Source organism: Sprattus sprattus, assembly GCF_963457725.1.
Source record: "Sprattus sprattus genome assembly, chromosome: 21".
NCBI lineage: Eukaryota > Metazoa > Chordata > Actinopteri > Clupeiformes > Clupeidae > Sprattus > Sprattus sprattus.
The window spans coordinates 16,167,002-16,185,561 of NC_137919.1; positions in this window are offsets into that span (position 1 = coordinate 16,167,002).

Genomic DNA, 18,560 nt, shown 5'->3' on the forward strand with positions numbered 1-18,560 from the left:
TGCGGTGGTTTCTGATAACGTGATTCGCTCAGACGCATCACGTGGTATGGCTTGACACTTCCTGAATCTTTAAATGCGATTTTCTCAAAATGAGTTTTTGGTCATACTCCAAGGATCATAACTCCACTTCAGTTCAACCTATATACACCAAACTTTCCAGTCTCGTACCCAACTATATTATGAAGACATTTACAGAGGGATTTGTAAATATATTATTCCTAGCCTGAATTATATAACATTATATCCCCAAAAACATAGCGAAAATCGACTTTCTAAGGCTATTGACAGTCTTTTCTGATTTACAGGAAAACAAAAGTAGATATCCATAAATCCCTCTGTAATTTTTTTCCCATCTAATATGCCAACAAAATGGAAAAGGATTTTTTAACCTGGCTTTATCCCATGATCAGACATGGTCTTTTAAACATTATGCAAATTGGCGCATATTTAATGAGATAACGCCTAATTTGCATATTCAAACATCAAAATACAAAAAACTTGTAATACATTTTTTTCTCATCTAAACATGACTAATCAACTGAGAAAGTTTCATGGTGATACCTTTTATTTAAGATTTTTACCCTATTCACCTGTAGTGTCTCGCCTTAAGTTTAAAGATGGAATTTGTTTGCCCAGTCCAAACTGGTTAACCATGGGTAGACCACAAAAAAAGTTGAAAATATTTCAAAGTCCAAACTGGTTAACCATGGGTGAAAAGAAAAAAAGTGGAACATTTTTCTAATTCCAAACTGGTTAACCATGGGTTAGCTTTTCTTTTTGGTTGACCATGGGTCTTAGATCCGTAGGCTGCGCACCATTGACTCAAGCCTCAGAGGGGGTGTTTAAGACTGGTTATGGGCTTAAGGGTGGACCGGTGCTTAAGTCTGGTTATTTCTGGTGCTTGGGGTGCATCGGCAGCCTGCCTGAAAGTTGGAGGTGCCCCCACCGTCCCGGTGCTGCCTCTGGCCAGGAAGGCTGCCGCCAGCTTGGTCTTGTACAACTCATACTTACCTGGCAGGGGCGATACAATGATCAAGAAGGTTGTTTGCCCAGGGCGAGGCTCGGCCATTGCACAGCCGTGTCGTGCTGACCCCTGCGAATTCCTCAAATGTAGGAATCTCGACTGCACAATTTCTGGTGGTGGGGGACTGCGTTCGCGCTCTCCCCTGAGGTGATGGTTTAATGACAGACTAAAGCGCCGGCTTTGACTCGGAGGGCTGAAAGGCACGGCGATGATCTCCAGCAAGGGCTATTTGAAATGTGCGGAGGCTGCAATTGGAGGAATATTGAGGACTAATTGGAATGTGGGGAGGCTGCAAATGAAGGCATATTGAAATTGCAATCTTTGGCAAGTTGTATGTCGTCTGAAATATGGATTCCTAAACTGGAAACGCCTCGTACGTTTGTTATGGAACGCTACTTAAGTTTAAAGATGGAATTTGTTTGCCCAGTCCAAACTGGTTAACCATGGGTAGACCACAAAAAAAGTTGAAAATATTTCAAAGTCCAAACTGGTTAACCATGGGTGAAAAAAAAAAAAGAAAAAAAGTGGAACATTTTTCTAATTCCAAACTGGTTAACCATGGGTTAGCTTTTCTTTTTGGTTGACCATGGGTCTTAGATCCGTAGGCTGCGCACCATTGACTCAAGCCTCAGAGGGGGTGTTTAAGGCTGGTTATGGGCTTAAGGGTGGACCGGTGCTTAAGTCTGGTTATTTCTGGTGCTTGGGGTGCATCGGCAGCCTGCCTGAAAGTTGGAGGTGCCCCCACCGTCCCGGTGCTGCCTCTGGCCAGGAAGGCTGGCGCCAGCTTGGTCTTGTACAACTCATACTTACCTGGCAGGGGCGATACAATGATCAAGAAGGTTGTTTGCCCAGGGCGAGGCTCGGCCATTGCACAGCCGTGTCGTGCTGACCCCTGCGAATTCCTCAAATGTAGGAATCTCGACTGCACAATTTCTGGTGGTGGGGGACTGCGTTCGCGCTCTCCCCTGAGGTGATGGTTTAATGACAGACTAAAGCGCCGGCTTTGACTCGGAGGGCTGAAAGGCACGGCGATGATCTCCAGCAAGGGCTATTTGAAATGTGCGGAGGCTGCAATTGGAGGAATATTGAGGACTAATTGGAATGTGGGGAGGCTGCAAATGAAGGCATATTGAAATTGCAATCTTTGGCAAGTTGTATGTCGTCTGAAATATGGATTCCTAAACTGGAAACGCCTCGTACGTTTGTTATGGAACGCTACTTAAGTTTAAAGATGGAATTTGTTTGCCCAGTCCAAACTGGTTAACCATGGGTAGACCACAAAAAAAGTTGAAAATATTTCAAAGTCCAAACTGGTTAACCATGGGTGAAAAAAAAAAAAGAAAAAAAGTGGAACATTTTTCTAATTCCAAACTGGTTAACCATGGGTTAGCTTTTCTTTTTGGTTGACCATGGGTCTTAGATCCGTAGGCTGCGCACCATTGACTCAAGCCTCAGAGGGGGTGTTTAAGGCTGGTTATGGGCTTAAGGGTGGACCGGTGCTTAAGTCTGGTTATTTCTGGTGCTTGGGGTGCATCGGCAGCCTGCCTGAAAGTTGGAGGTGCCCCCACCGTCCCGGTGCTGCCTCTGGCCAGGAAGGCTGGCGCCAGCTTGGTCTTGTACAACTCATACTTACCTGGCAGGGGCGATACAATGATCAAGAAGGTTGTTTGCCCAGGGCGAGGCTCGGCCATTGCACAGCCGTGTCGTGCTGACCCCTGCGAATTCCTCAAATGTAGGAATCTCGACTGCACAATTTCTGGTGGTGGGGGACTGCGTTCGCGCTCTCCCCTGAGGTGATGGTTTAATGACAGACTAAAGCGCCGGCTTTGACTCGGAGGGCTGAAAGGCACGGCGATGATCTCCAGCAAGGGCTATTTGAAATGTGCGGTGGCTGCAATTGGAGGAATATTGAGGACTAATTGGAATGTGGGGAGGCTGCAAATGAAGGCATATTGAAATTGCAATCTTTGGCAAGTTGTATGTCGTCTGAAATATGGATTCCTAAACTGGAAACGCCTCGTACGTTTGTTATGGAACGCTACTTAAGGCGAGACACGGCAGGCAAAAACATCGTTTTTTCAGCAGTGGTCAATTTTGAGATTTTGAGCTAGTTCACTCCCTAAACATGTAATCTTTCATACTAGCATAAAGAAAATATCCTAATTATACATTAATGTGTATATTTATTCACATTTTGTCTGTTCGCGGCGTCAGCATTCTCATAGGTTTCCAGGAAAGTTAGCATTCTAACGTAACGTGCTGTGTGTCGGCTTTCTGATTCCTTTCATGTTTGGTACCGTTGGAAAGCGCTATAGCTCTCACACAACGTTATCTAATCCAAATAAGGACATTTCCTTTCCAGCAGTAACCAATGATGTTAGCAAAAACGGGGGTTTAAACCTAAGGACGCAATTTCATTGGTTTGCGGTGGTTTCTGATAACGTGATTCGCTCAGACGCATCACGTGGTATGGCTTGACACTTCCTGAATCTTTAAATGCGATTTTCTCAAAATGAGTTTTTGGTCATACTCCAAGGATCATAACTCCACTTCAGTTCAACCTATATACACCAAACTTTCCAGTCTCGTACCCAACTATATTATGAAGACATTTACAGAGGGATTTGTAAATATATTATTCCTAGCCTGAATTATATAACATTATATCCCCAAAAACATAGCGAAAATCGACTTTCTAAGGCTATTGACAGTCTTTTCTGATTTACAGGAAAACAAAAGTAGATATCCATAAATCCCTCTGTAATTTTTTTCCCATCTAATATGCCAACAAAATGGAAAAGGATTTTTTAACCTGGCTTTATCCCATGATCAGACATGGTCTTTTAAACATTATGCAAATTGGCGCATATTTAATGAGATAACGCCTAATTTGCATATTCAAACATCAAAATACAAAAAACTTGTAATACATTTTTTTCTCATCTAAACATGACTAATCAACTGAGAAAGTTTCATGGTGATACCTTTTATTTAAGATTTTTACCCTATTCACCTGTAGTGTCTCGCCTTAAGTTTAAAGATGGAATTTGTTTGCCCAGTCCAAACTGGTTAACCATGGGTAGACCACAAAAAAAGTTGAAAATATTTCAAAGTCCAAACTGGTTAACCATGGGTGAAAAGAAAAAAAGTGGAACATTTTTCTAATTCCAAACTGGTTAACCATGGGTTAGCTTTTCTTTTTGGTTGACCATGGGTCTTAGATCCGTAGGCTGCGCACCATTGACTCAAGCCTCAGAGGGGGTGTTTAAGACTGGTTATGGGCTTAAGGGTGGACCGGTGCTTAAGTCTGGTTATTTCTGGTGCTTGGGGTGCATCGGCAGCCTGCCTGAAAGTTGGAGGTGCCCCCACCGTCCCGGTGCTGCCTCTGGCCAGGAAGGCTGGCGCCAGCTTGGTCTTGTACAACTCATACTTACCTGGCAGGGGCGATACAATGATCAAGAAGGTTGTTTGCCCAGGGCGAGGCTCGGCCATTGCACAGCCGTGTCGTGCTGACCCCTGCGAATTCCTCAAATGTAGGAATCTCGACTGCACAATTTCTGGTGGTGGGGGACTGCGTTCGCGCTCTCCCCTGAGGTGATGGTTTAATGACAGACTAAAGCGCCGGCTTTGACTCGGAGGGCTGAAAGGCACGGCGATGATCTCCAGCAAGGGCTATTTGAAATGTGCGGAGGCTGCAATTGGAGGAATATTGAGGACTAATTGGAATGTGGGGAGGCTGCAAATGAAGGCATATTGAAATTGCAATCTTTGGCAAGTTGTATGTCGTCTGAAATATGGATTCCTAAACTGGAAACGCCTCGTACGTTTGTTATGGAACGCTACTTAAGTTTAAAGATGGAATTTGTTTGCCCAGTCCAAACTGGTTAACCATGGGTAGACCACAAAAAAAGTTGAAAATATTTCAAAGTCCAAACTGGTTAACCATGGGTGAAAAAAAAAAAAGAAAAAAAGTGGAACATTTTTCTAATTCCAAACTGGTTAACCATGGGTTAGCTTTTCTTTTTGGTTGACCATGGGTCTTAGATCCGTAGGCTGCGCACCATTGACTCAAGCCTCAGAGGGGGTGTTTAAGGCTGGTTATGGGCTTAAGGGTGGACCGGTGCTTAAGTCTGGTTATTTCTGGTGCTTGGGGTGCATCGGCAGCCTGCCTGAAAGTTGGAGGTGCCCCCACCGTCCCGGTGCTGCCTCTGGCCAGGAAGGCTGGCGCCAGCTTGGTCTTGTACAACTCATACTTACCTGGCAGGGGCGATACAATGATCAAGAAGGTTGTTTGCCCAGGGCGAGGCTCGGCCATTGCACAGCCGTGTCGTGCTGACCCCTGCGAATTCCTCAAATGTAGGAATCTCGACTGCACAATTTCTGGTGGTGGGGGACTGCGTTCGCGCTCTCCCCTGAGGTGATGGTTTAATGACAGACTAAAGCGCCGGCTTTGACTCGGAGGGCTGAAAGGCACGGCGATGATCTCCAGCAAGGGCTATTTGAAATGTGCGGAGGCTGCAATTGGAGGAATATTGAGGACTAATTGGAATGTGGGGAGGCTGCAAATGAAGGCATATTGAAATTGCAATCTTTGGCAAGTTGTATGTCGTCTGAAATATGGATTCCTAAACTGGAAACGCCTCGTACGTTTGTTATGGAACGCTACTTAAGTTTAAAGATGGAATTTGTTTGCCCAGTCCAAACTGGTTAACCATGGGTAGACCACAAAAAAAGTTGAAAATATTTCAAAGTCCAAACTGGTTAACCATGGGTGAAAAAAAAAAAAGAAAAAAAGTGGAACATTTTTCTAATTCCAAACTGGTTAACCATGGGTTAGCTTTTCTTTTTGGTTGACCATGGGTCTTAGATCCGTAGGCTGCGCACCATTGACTCAAGCCTCAGAGGGGGTGTTTAAGGCTGGTTATGGGCTTAAGGGTGGACCGGTGCTTAAGTCTGGTTATTTCTGGTGCTTGGGGTGCATCGGCAGCCTGCCTGAAAGTTGGAGGTGCCCCCACCGTCCCGGTGCTGCCTCTGGCCAGGAAGGCTGGCGCCAGCTTGGTCTTGTACAACTCATACTTACCTGGCAGGGGCGATACAATGATCAAGAAGGTTGTTTGCCCAGGGCGAGGCTCGGCCATTGCACAGCCGTGTCGTGCTGACCCCTGCGAATTCCTCAAATGTAGGAATCTCGACTGCACAATTTCTGGTGGTGGGGGACTGCGTTCGCGCTCTCCCCTGAGGTGATGGTTTAATGACAGACTAAAGCGCCGGCTTTGACTCGGAGGGCTGAAAGGCACGGCGATGATCTCCAGCAAGGGCTATTTGAAATGTGCGGAGGCTGCAATTGGAGGAATATTGAGGACTAATTGGAATGTGGGGAGGCTGCAAATGAAGGCATATTGAAATTGCAATCTTTGGCAAGTTGTATGTCGTCTGAAATATGGATTCCTAAACTGGAAACGCCTCGTACGTTTGTTATGGAACGCTACTTAAGTTTAAAGATGGAATTTGTTTGCCCAGTCCAAACTGGTTAACCATGGGTAGACCACAAAAAAAGTTGAAAATATTTCAAAGTCCAAACTGGTTAACCATGGGTGAAAAAAAAAAAAGAAAAAAAGTGGAACATTTTTCTAATTCCAAACTGGTTAACCATGGGTTAGCTTTTCTTTTTGGTTGACCATGGGTCTTAGATCCGTAGGCTGCGCACCATTGACTCAAGCCTCAGAGGGGGTGTTTAAGGCTGGTTATGGGCTTAAGGGTGGACCGGTGCTTAAGTCTGGTTATTTCTGGTGCTTGGGGTGCATCGGCAGCCTGCCTGAAAGTTGGAGGTGCCCCCACCGTCCCGGTGCTGCCTCTGGCCAGGAAGGCTGGCGCCAGCTTGGTCTTGTACAACTCATACTTACCTGGCAGGGGCGATACAATGATCAAGAAGGTTGTTTGCCCAGGGCGAGGCTCGGCCATTGCACAGCCGTGTCGTGCTGACCCCTGCGAATTCCTCAAATGTAGGAATCTCGACTGCACAATTTCTGGTGGTGGGGGACTGCGTTCGCGCTCTCCCCTGAGGTGATGGTTTAATGACAGACTAAAGCGCCGGCTTTGACTCGGAGGGCTGAAAGGCACGGCGATGATCTCCAGCAAGGGCTATTTGAAATGTGCGGTGGCTGCAATTGGAGGAATATTGAGGACTAATTGGAATGTGGGGAGGCTGCAAATGAAGGCATATTGAAATTGCAATCTTTGGCAAGTTGTATGTCGTCTGAAATATGGATTCCTAAACTGGAAACGCCTCGTACGTTTGTTATGGAACGCTACTTAAGGCGAGACACGGCAGGCAAAAACATCGTTTTTTCAGCAGTGGTCAATTTTGAGATTTTGAGCTAGTTCACTCCCTAAACATGTAATCTTTCATACTAGCATAAAGAAAATATCCTAATTATACATTAATGTGTATATTTATTCACATTTTGTCTGTTCGCGGCGTCAGCATTCTCATAGGTTTCCAGGAAAGTTAGCATTCTAACGTAACGTGCTGTGTGTCGGCTTTCTGATTCCTTTCATGTTTGGTACCGTTGGAAAGCGCTATAGCTCTCACACAACGTTATCTAATCCAAATAAGGACATTTCCTTTCCAGCAGTAACCAATGATGTTAGCAAAAACGGGGGTTTAAACCTAAGGACGCAATTTCATTGGTTTGCGGTGGTTTCTGATAACGTGATTCGCTCAGACGCATCACGTGGTATGGCTTGACACTTCCTGAATCTTTAAATGCGATTTTCTCAAAATGAGTTTTTGGTCATACTCCAAGGATCATAACTCCACTTCAGTTCAACCTATATACACCAAACTTTCCAGTCTCGTACCCAACTATATTATGAAGACATTTACAGAGGGATTTGTAAATATATTATTCCTAGCCTGAATTATATAACATTATATCCCCAAAAACATAGCGAAAATCGACTTTCTAAGGCTATTGACAGTCTTTTCTGATTTACAGGAAAACAAAAGTAGATATCCATAAATCCCTCTGTAATTTTTTTCCCATCTAATATGCCAACAAAATGGAAAAGGATTTTTTAACCTGGCTTTATCCCATGATCAGACATGGTCTTTTAAACATTATGCAAATTGGCGCATATTTAATGAGATAACGCCTAATTTGCATATTCAAACATCAAAATACAAAAAACTTGTAATACATTTTTTTCTCATCTAAACATGACTAATCAACTGAGAAAGTTTCATGGTGATACCTTTTATTTAAGATTTTTACCCTATTCACCTGTAGTGTCTCGCCTTAAGTTTAAAGATGGAATTTGTTTGCCCAGTCCAAACTGGTTAACCATGGGTAGACCACAAAAAAAGTTGAAAATATTTCAAAGTCCAAACTGGTTAACCATGGGTGAAAAGAAAAAAAGTGGAACATTTTTCTAATTCCAAACTGGTTAACCATGGGTTAGCTTTTCTTTTTGGTTGACCATGGGTCTTAGATCCGTAGGCTGCGCACCATTGACTCAAGCCTCAGAGGGGGTGTTTAAGACTGGTTATGGGCTTAAGGGTGGACCGGTGCTTAAGTCTGGTTATTTCTGGTGCTTGGGGTGCATCGGCAGCCTGCCTGAAAGTTGGAGGTGCCCCCACCGTCCCGGTGCTGCCTCTGGCCAGGAAGGCTGGCGCCAGCTTGGTCTTGTACAACTCATACTTACCTGGCAGGGGCGATACAATGATCAAGAAGGTTGTTTGCCCAGGGCGAGGCTCGGCCATTGCACAGCCGTGTCGTGCTGACCCCTGCGAATTCCTCAAATGTAGGAATCTCGACTGCACAATTTCTGGTGGTGGGGGACTGCGTTCGCGCTCTCCCCTGAGGTGATGGTTTAATGACAGACTAAAGCGCCGGCTTTGACTCGGAGGGCTGAAAGGCACGGCGATGATCTCCAGCAAGGGCTATTTGAAATGTGCGGAGGCTGCAATTGGAGGAATATTGAGGACTAATTGGAATGTGGGGAGGCTGCAAATGAAGGCATATTGAAATTGCAATCTTTGGCAAGTTGTATGTCGTCTGAAATATGGATTCCTAAACTGGAAACGCCTCGTACGTTTGTTATGGAACGCTACTTAAGTTTAAAGATGGAATTTGTTTGCCCAGTCCAAACTGGTTAACCATGGGTAGACCACAAAAAAAGTTGAAAATATTTCAAAGTCCAAACTGGTTAACCATGGGTGAAAAAAAAAAAAGAAAAAAAGTGGAACATTTTTCTAATTCCAAACTGGTTAACCATGGGTTAGCTTTTCTTTTTGGTTGACCATGGGTCTTAGATCCGTAGGCTGCGCACCATTGACTCAAGCCTCAGAGGGGGTGTTTAAGGCTGGTTATGGGCTTAAGGGTGGACCGGTGCTTAAGTCTGGTTATTTCTGGTGCTTGGGGTGCATCGGCAGCCTGCCTGAAAGTTGGAGGTGCCCCCACCGTCCCGGTGCTGCCTCTGGCCAGGAAGGCTGGCGCCAGCTTGGTCTTGTACAACTCATACTTACCTGGCAGGGGCGATACAATGATCAAGAAGGTTGTTTGCCCAGGGCGAGGCTCGGCCATTGCACAGCCGTGTCGTGCTGACCCCTGCGAATTCCTCAAATGTAGGAATCTCGACTGCACAATTTCTGGTGGTGGGGGACTGCGTTCGCGCTCTCCCCTGAGGTGATGGTTTAATGACAGACTAAAGCGCCGGCTTTGACTCGGAGGGCTGAAAGGCACGGCGATGATCTCCAGCAAGGGCTATTTGAAATGTGCGGAGGCTGCAATTGGAGGAATATTGAGGACTAATTGGAATGTGGGGAGGCTGCAAATGAAGGCATATTGAAATTGCAATCTTTGGCAAGTTGTATGTCGTCTGAAATATGGATTCCTAAACTGGAAACGCCTCGTACGTTTGTTATGGAACGCTACTTAAGTTTAAAGATGGAATTTGTTTGCCCAGTCCAAACTGGTTAACCATGGGTAGACCACAAAAAAAGTTGAAAATATTTCAAAGTCCAAACTGGTTAACCATGGGTGAAAAAAAAAAAAGAAAAAAAGTGGAACATTTTTCTAATTCCAAACTGGTTAACCATGGGTTAGCTTTTCTTTTTGGTTGACCATGGGTCTTAGATCCGTAGGCTGCGCACCATTGACTCAAGCCTCAGAGGGGGTGTTTAAGGCTGGTTATGGGCTTAAGGGTGGACCGGTGCTTAAGTCTGGTTATTTCTGGTGCTTGGGGTGCATCGGCAGCCTGCCTGAAAGTTGGAGGTGCCCCCACCGTCCCGGTGCTGCCTCTGGCCAGGAAGGCTGGCGCCAGCTTGGTCTTGTACAACTCATACTTACCTGGCAGGGGCGATACAATGATCAAGAAGGTTGTTTGCCCAGGGCGAGGCTCGGCCATTGCACAGCCGTGTCGTGCTGACCCCTGCGAATTCCTCAAATGTAGGAATCTCGACTGCACAATTTCTGGTGGTGGGGGACTGCGTTCGCGCTCTCCCCTGAGGTGATGGTTTAATGACAGACTAAAGCGCCGGCTTTGACTCGGAGGGCTGAAAGGCACGGCGATGATCTCCAGCAAGGGCTATTTGAAATGTGCGGTGGCTGCAATTGGAGGAATATTGAGGACTAATTGGAATGTGGGGAGGCTGCAAATGAAGGCATATTGAAATTGCAATCTTTGGCAAGTTGTATGTCGTCTGAAATATGGATTCCTAAACTGGAAACGCCTCGTACGTTTGTTATGGAACGCTACTTAAGGCGAGACACGGCAGGCAAAAACATCGTTTTTTCAGCAGTGGTCAATTTTGAGATTTTGAGCTAGTTCACTCCCTAAACATGTAATCTTTCATACTAGCATAAAGAAAATATCCTAATTATACATTAATGTGTATATTTATTCACATTTTGTCTGTTCGCGGCGTCAGCATTCTCATAGGTTTCCAGGAAAGTTAGCATTCTAACGTAACGTGCTGTGTGTCGGCTTTCTGATTCCTTTCATGTTTGGTACCGTTGGAAAGCGCTATAGCTCTCACACAACGTTATCTAATCCAAATAAGGACATTTCCTTTCCAGCAGTAACCAATGATGTTAGCAAAAACGGGGGTTTAAACCTAAGGACGCAATTTCATTGGTTTGCGGTGGTTTCTGATAACGTGATTCGCTCAGACGCATCACGTGGTATGGCTTGACACTTCCTGAATCTTTAAATGCGATTTTCTCAAAATGAGTTTTTGGTCATACTCCAAGGATCATAACTCCACTTCAGTTCAACCTATATACACCAAACTTTCCAGTCTCGTACCCAACTATATTATGAAGACATTTACAGAGGGATTTGTAAATATATTATTCCTAGCCTGAATTATATAACATTATATCCCCAAAAACATAGCGAAAATCGACTTTCTAAGGCTATTGACAGTCTTTTCTGATTTACAGGAAAACAAAAGTAGATATCCATAAATCCCTCTGTAATTTTTTTCCCATCTAATATGCCAACAAAATGGAAAAGGATTTTTTAACCTGGCTTTATCCCATGATCAGACATGGTCTTTTAAACATTATGCAAATTGGCGCATATTTAATGAGATAACGCCTAATTTGCATATTCAAACATCAAAATACAAAAAACTTGTAATACATTTTTTTCTCATCTAAACATGACTAATCAACTGAGAAAGTTTCATGGTGATACCTTTTATTTAAGATTTTTACCCTATTCACCTGTAGTGTCTCGCCTTAAGTTTAAAGATGGAATTTGTTTGCCCAGTCCAAACTGGTTAACCATGGGTAGACCACAAAAAAAGTTGAAAATATTTCAAAGTCCAAACTGGTTAACCATGGGTGAAAAGAAAAAAAGTGGAACATTTTTCTAATTCCAAACTGGTTAACCATGGGTTAGCTTTTCTTTTTGGTTGACCATGGGTCTTAGATCCGTAGGCTGCGCACCATTGACTCAAGCCTCAGAGGGGGTGTTTAAGACTGGTTATGGGCTTAAGGGTGGACCGGTGCTTAAGTCTGGTTATTTCTGGTGCTTGGGGTGCATCGGCAGCCTGCCTGAAAGTTGGAGGTGCCCCCACCGTCCCGGTGCTGCCTCTGGCCAGGAAGGCTGGCGCCAGCTTGGTCTTGTACAACTCATACTTACCTGGCAGGGGCGATACAATGATCAAGAAGGTTGTTTGCCCAGGGCGAGGCTCGGCCATTGCACAGCCGTGTCGTGCTGACCCCTGCGAATTCCTCAAATGTAGGAATCTCGACTGCACAATTTCTGGTGGTGGGGGACTGCGTTCGCGCTCTCCCCTGAGGTGATGGTTTAATGACAGACTAAAGCGCCGGCTTTGACTCGGAGGGCTGAAAGGCACGGCGATGATCTCCAGCAAGGGCTATTTGAAATGTGCGGAGGCTGCCATTGGAGGAATATTGAGGACTAATTGGAATGTGGGGAGGCTGCAAATGAAGGCATATTGAAATTGCAATCTTTGGCAAGTTGTATGTCGTCTGAAATATGGATTCCTAAACTGGAAACGCCTCGTACGTTTGTTATGGAACGCTACTTAAGTTTAAAGATGGAATTTGTTTGCCCAGTCCAAACTGGTTAACCATGGGTAGACCACAAAAAAAGTTGAAAATATTTCAAAGTCCAAACTGGTTAACCATGGGTGAAAAAAAAAAAAGAAAAAAAGTGGAAAATTTTTCTAATTCCAAACTGGTTAACCATGGGTTAGCTTTTCTTTTTGGTTGACCATGGGTCTTAGATCCGTAGGCTGCGCACCATTGACTCAAGCCTCAGAGGGGGTGTTTAAGGCTGGTTATGGGCTTAAGGGTGGACCGGTGCTTAAGTCTGGTTATTTCTGGTGCTTGGGGTGCATCGGCAGCCTGCCTGAAAGTTGGAGGTGCCCCCACCGTCCCGGTGCTGCCTCTGGCCAGGAAGGCTGGCGCCAGCTTGGTCTTGTACAACTCATACTTACCTGGCAGGGGCGATACAATGATCAAGAAGGTTGTTTGCCCAGGGCGAGGCTCGGCCATTGCACAGCCGTGTCGTGCTGACCCCTGCGAATTCCTCAAATGTAGGAATCTCGACTGCACAATTTCTGGTGGTGGGGGACTGCGTTCGCGCTCTCCCCTGAGGTGATGGTTTAATGACAGACTAAAGCGCCGGCTTTGACTCGGAGGGCTGAAAGGCACGGCGATGATCTCCAGCAAGGGCTATTTGAAATGTGCGGAGGCTGCAATTGGAGGAATATTGAGGACTAATTGGAATGTGGGGAGGCTGCAAATGAAGGCATATTGAAATTGCAATCTTTGGCAAGTTGTATGTCGTCTGAAATATGGATTCCTAAACTGGAAACGCCTCGTACGTTTGTTATGGAACGCTACTTAAGTTTAAAGATGGAATTTGTTTGCCCAGTCCAAACTGGTTAACCATGGGTAGACCACAAAAAAAGTTGAAAATATTTCAAAGTCCAAACTGGTTAACCATGGGTGAAAAAAAAAAAAGAAAAAAAGTGGAACATTTTTCTAATTCCAAACTGGTTAACCATGGGTTAGCTTTTCTTTTTGGTTGACCATGGGTCTTAGATCCGTAGGCTGCGCACCATTGACTCAAGCCTCAGAGGGGGTGTTTAAGGCTGGTTATGGGCTTAAGGGTGGACCGGTGCTTAAGTCTGGTTATTTCTGGTGCTTGGGGTGCATCGGCAGCCTGCCTGAAAGTTGGAGGTGCCCCCACCGTCCCGGTGCTGCCTCTGGCCAGGAAGGCTGGCGCCAGCTTGGTCTTGTACAACTCATACTTACCTGGCAGGGGCGATACAATGATCAAGAAGGTTGTTTGCCCAGGGCGAGGCTCGGCCATTGCACAGCCGTGTCGTGCTGACCCCTGCGAATTCCTCAAATGTAGGAATCTCGACTGCACAATTTCTGGTGGTGGGGGACTGCGTTCGCGCTCTCCCCTGAGGTGATGGTTTAATGACAGACTAAAGCGCCGGCTTTGACTCGGAGGGCTGAAAGGCACGGCGATGATCTCCAGCAAGGGCTATTTGAAATGTGCGGAGGCTGCAATTGGAGGAATATTGAGGACTAATTGGAATGTGGGGAGGCTGCAAATGAAGGCATATTGAAATTGCAATCTTTGGCAAGTTGTATGTCGTCTGAAATATGGATTCCTAAACTGGAAACGCCTCGTACGTTTGTTATGGAACGCTACTTAAGTTTAAAGATGGAATTTGTTTGCCCAGTCCAAACTGGTTAACCATGGGTAGACCACAAAAAAAGTTGAAAATATTTCAAAGTCCAAACTGGTTAACCATGGGTGAAAAAAAAAAAAGAAAAAAAGTGGAACATTTTTCTAATTCCAAACTGGTTAACCATGGGTTAGCTTTTCTTTTTGGTTGACCATGGGTCTTAGATCCGTAGGCTGCGCACCATTGACTCAAGCCTCAGAGGGGGTGTTTAAGGCTGGTTATGGGCTTAAGGGTGGACCGGTGCTTAAGTCTGGTTATTTCTGGTGCTTGGGGTGCATCGGCAGCCTGCCTGAAAGTTGGAGGTGCCCCCACCGTCCCGGTGCTGCCTCTGGCCAGGAAGGCTGGCGCCAGCTTGGTCTTGTACAACTCATACTTACCTGGCAGGGGCGATACAATGATCAAGAAGGTTGTTTGCCCAGGGCGAGGCTCGGCCATTGCACAGCCGTGTCGTGCTGACCCCTGCGAATTCCTCAAATGTAGGAATCTCGACTGCACAATTTCTGGTGGTGGGGGACTGCGTTCGCGCTCTCCCCTGAGGTGATGGTTTAATGACAGACTAAAGCGCCGGCTTTGACTCGGAGGGCTGAAAGGCACGGCGATGATCTCCAGCAAGGGCTATTTGAAATGTGCGGTGGCTGCAATTGGAGGAATATTGAGGACTAATTGGAATGTGGGGAGGCTGCAAATGAAGGCATATTGAAATTGCAATCTTTGGCAAGTTGTATGTCGTCTGAAATATGGATTCCTAAACTGGAAACGCCTCGTACGTTTGTTATGGAACGCTACTTAAGGCGAGACACGGCAGGCAAAAACATCGTTTTTTCAGCAGTGGTCAATTTTGAGATTTTGAGCTAGTTCACTCCCTAAACATGTAATCTTTCATACTAGCATAAAGAAAATATCCTAATTATACATTAATGTGTATATTTATTCACATTTTGTCTGTTCGCGGCGTCAGCATTCTCATAGGTTTCCAGGAAAGTTAGCATTCTAACGTAACGTGCTGTGTGTCGGCTTTCTGATTCCTTTCATGTTTGGTACCGTTGGAAAGCGCTATAGCTCTCACACAACGTTATCTAATCCAAATAAGGACATTTCCTTTCCAGCAGTAACCAATGATGTTAGCAAAAACGGGGGTTTAAACCTAAGGACGCAATTTCATTGGTTTGCGGTGGTTTCTGATAACGTGATTCGCTCAGACGCATCACGTGGTATGGCTTGACACTTCCTGAATCTTTAAATGCGATTTTCTCAAAATGAGTTTTTGGTCATACTCCAAGGATCATAACTCCACTTCAGTTCAACCTATATACACCAAACTTTCCAGTCTCGTACCCAACTATATTATGAAGACATTTACAGAGGGATTTGTAAATATATTATTCCTAGCCTGAATTATATAACATTATATCCCCAAAAACATAGCGAAAATCGACTTTCTAAGGCTATTGACAGTCTTTTCTGATTTACAGGAAAACAAAAGTAGATATCCATAAATCCCTCTGTAATTTTTTTCCCATCTAATATGCCAACAAAATGGAAAAGGATTTTTTAACCTGGCTTTATCCCATGATCAGACATGGTCTTTTAAACATTATGCAAATTGGCGCATATTTAATGAGATAACGCCTAATTTGCATATTCAAACATCAAAATACAAAAAACTTGTAATACATTTTTTTCTCATCTAAACATGACTAATCAACTGAGAAAGTTTCATGGTGATACCTTTTATTTAAGATTTTTACCCTATTCACCTGTAGTGTCTCGCCTTAAGTTTAAAGATGGAATTTGTTTGCCCAGTCCAAACTGGTTAACCATGGGTAGACCACAAAAAAAGTTGAAAATATTTCAAAGTCCAAACTGGTTAACCATGGGTGAAAAGAAAAAAAGTGGAACATTTTTCTAATTCCAAACTGGTTAACCATGGGTTAGCTTTTCTTTTTGGTTGACCATGGGTCTTAGATCCGTAGGCTGCGCACCATTGACTCAAGCCTCAGAGGGGGTGTTTAAGACTGGTTATGGGCTTAAGGGTGGACCGGTGCTTAAGTCTGGTTATTTCTGGTGCTTGGGGTGCATCGGCAGCCTGCCTGAAAGTTGGAGGTGCCCCCACCGTCCCGGTGCTGCCTCTGGCCAGGAAGGCTGGCGCCAGCTTGGTCTTGTACAACTCATACTTACCTGGCAGGGGCGATACAATGATCAAGAAGGTTGTTTGCCCAGGGCGAGGCTCGGCCATTGCACAGCCGTGTCGTGCTGACCCCTGCGAATTCCTCAAATGTAGGAATCTCGACTGCACAATTTCTGGTGGTGGGGGACTGCGTTCGCGCTCTCCCCTGAGGTGATGGTTTAATGACAGACTAAAGCGCCGGCTTTGACTCGGAGGGCTGAAAGGCACGGCGATGATCTCCAGCAAGGGCTATTTGAAATGTGCGGAGGCTGCAATTGGAGGAATATTGAGGACTAATTGGAATGTGGGGAGGCTGCAAATGAAGGCATATTGAAATTGCAATCTTTGGCAAGTTGTATGTCGTCTGAAATATGGATTCCTAAACTGGAAACGCCTCGTACGTTTGTTATGGAACGCTACTTAAGTTTAAAGATGGAATTTGTTTGCCCAGTCCAAACTGGTTAACCATGGGTAGACCACAAAAAAAGTTGAAAATATTTCAAAGTCCAAACTGGTTAACCATGGGTGAAAAAAAAAAAAGAAAAAAAGTGGAAAATTTTTCTAATTCCAAACTGGTTAACCATGGGTTAGCTTTTCTTTTTGGTTGACCATGGGTCTTAGATCCGTAGGCTGCGCACCATTGACTCAAGCCTCAGAGGGGGTGTTTAAGGCTGGTTATGGGCTTAAGGGTGGACCGGTGCTTAAGTCTGGTTATTTCTGGTGCTTGGGGTGCATCGGCAGCCTGCCTGAAAGTTGGAGGTGCCCCCACCGTCCCGGTGCTGCCTCTGGCCAGGAAGGCTGGCGCCAGCTTGGTCTTGTACAACTCATACTTACCTGGCAGGGGCGATACAATGATCAAGAAGGTTGTTTGCCCAGGGCGAGGCTCGGCCATTGCACAGCCGTGTCGTGCTGACCCCTGCGAATTCCTCAAATGTAGGAATCTCGACTGCACAATTTCTGGTGGTGGGGGACTGCGTTCGCGCTCTCCCCTGAGGTGATGGTTTAATGACAGACTAAAGCGCCGGCTTTGACTCGGAGGGCTGAAAGGCACGGCGATGATCTCCAGCAAGGGCTATTTGAAATGTGCGGAGGCTGCAATTGGAGGAATATTGAGGACTAATTGGAATGTGGGGAGGCTGCAAATGAAGGCATATTGAAATTGCAATCTTTGGCAAGTTGTATGTCGTCTGAAATATGGATTCCTAAACTGGAAACGCCTCGTACGTTTGTTATGGAACGCTACTTAAGTTTAAAGATGGAATTTGTTTGCCCAGTCCAAACTGGTTAACCATGGGTAGACCACAAAAAAAGTTGAAAATATTTCAAAGTCCAAACTGGTTAACCATGGGTGAAAAAAAAAAAAGAAAAAAAGTGGAACATTTTTCTAATTCCAAACTGGTTAACCATGGGTTAGCTTTTCTTTTTGGTTGACCATGGGTCTTAGATCCGTAGGCTGCGCACCATTGACTCAAGCCTCAGAGGGGGTGTTTAAGGCTGGTTATGGGCTTAAGGGTGGACCGGTGCTTAAGTCTGGTTATTTCTGGTGCTTGGGGTGCATCGGCAGCCTGCCTGAAAGTTGGAGGTGCCCCCACCGTCCCGGTGCTGCCTCTGGCCAGGAAGGCTGGCGCCAGCTTGGTCTTGTACAACTCATACTTACCTGGCAGGGGCGATACAATGATCAAGAAGGTTGTTTGCCCAGGGCGAGGCTCGGCCATTGCACAGCCGTGTCGTGCTGACCCCTGCGAATTCCTCAAATGTAGGAATCTCGACTGCACAATTTCTGGTGGTGGGGGACTGCGTTCGCGCTCTCCCCTGAGGTGATGGTTTAATGACAGACTAAAGCGCCGGCTTTGACTCGGAGGGCTGAAAGGCACGGCGATGATCTCCAGCAAGGGCTATTTGAAATGTGCGGAGGCTGCAATTGGAGGAATATTGAGGACTAATTGGAATGTGGGGAGGCTGCAAATGAAGGCATATTGAAATTGCAATCTTTGGCAAGTTGTATGTCGTCTGAAATATGGATTCCTAAACTGGAAACGCCTCGTACGTTTGTTATGGAACGCTACTTAAGTTTAAAGATGGAATTTGTTTGCCCAGTCCAAACTGGTTAACCATGGGTAGACCAC